General features: G+C 51.9%; 1 non-coding gene across 1 annotated transcript; it reads left to right on the top strand.

The window, feature by feature from the left end:
• Positions 1–365: 365 nt before the first annotated feature.
• On the top strand, positions 366–500 carry LOC111823747. The gene has a single exon (XR_002826827.1). It is a non-coding gene; the product is annotated as a small nucleolar RNA SNORA70 (small nucleolar RNA).
• The last annotated feature ends 455 nt before the right edge of the window (positions 501–955 follow it).

The following is a 955-nucleotide window of genomic DNA, read 5'->3' as shown; positions in this document are numbered from 1 at the left end:
CACCTCAGGGGAGTCTGGTTGCTTGGTAACGTGGAATCAAAGCACCTACTGCTGAGTTCAGTGTGTGCTCGCCCTTTCTGAAGCCCATCTCCTTTGGGGAGTTGTGGATCCATTCATTCCTCTACTCCCTAGTCACTGGGCAACACTGTGTGGCCCGCCTATTCACATTGACCTGGTATCTTCACTCCTCAGCCAGACTCCTCTCTGGATTCACTGTTGTATAAAGTGTCCTAATGTCTAGGTGGCATTCCTGGAGCACTTTTGGTCCCTAGTGGTAGGTGCTTTGGGTCCCAGGTGGCAGGTGCTGCTCTGGCTGAAATTCTTGGTCAATGGTGATTTCCCCCCACTGTTAAAGGGGCAGGGAGCTGCAGCCAATTAAGCCGACCATGCTCTTTTCCCCATGGGAGCCTGGTGTGCAATGGCTGCAAACAGCAGCATCCTTGGTAGTGTACGCAACCTGTTGCTAGTATGGGTTGCCTTAAGGGACCTTGGATACAGCCCTTTCTGGTGGACACTTGTGTCTGAACTCATGCTGCCCTCAATCTAGAAAAAGAAAAAAGAAAAAAGGGGGGGCAGGGAACTGGCCAGATATGGGCCCCTGAGTGAGCAGGCTGTAGGCAGGTGGCATGAAAGAGGGAGACGGGAGACAGTTGTGTGCTCCTCTCCCCTACCTCCCTTTCTGCTTTATAACTGGAGCCCTTGGCGTGGGCCACAGCCACAGGACTTGGTCCAATTCCATGTGCAGAAGTTCCAAGGACCCAGTGTTCCCACTTTTTTTTCTCTTTGCTTAAGAGACAGAGGTTTCCCCGAGAGTATGATTTCTGGTGCTAACTGTGTCCTGGAGTGTGTCTGACGGTTCCTGCTCGCTCCCTCTCCGCTGCGGATGAAGGAGCCCTCACTAGTGACCATACATCATCTTAGAATCCACATTTGTCTCTTCTTTCCACTTTCCTCA

The sequence above is a fragment of the Myotis lucifugus genome, unplaced genomic scaffold (genome assembly GCF_000147115.1).
Source record: "Myotis lucifugus unplaced genomic scaffold, Myoluc2.0 scaffold_652, whole genome shotgun sequence".
In the NCBI taxonomy this organism is placed as follows: domain Eukaryota; kingdom Metazoa; phylum Chordata; class Mammalia; order Chiroptera; family Vespertilionidae; genus Myotis; species Myotis lucifugus.
Note: the sequence above shows the minus strand (reverse complement) of the source record. Positions and strands in the feature narration are given on the sequence as shown.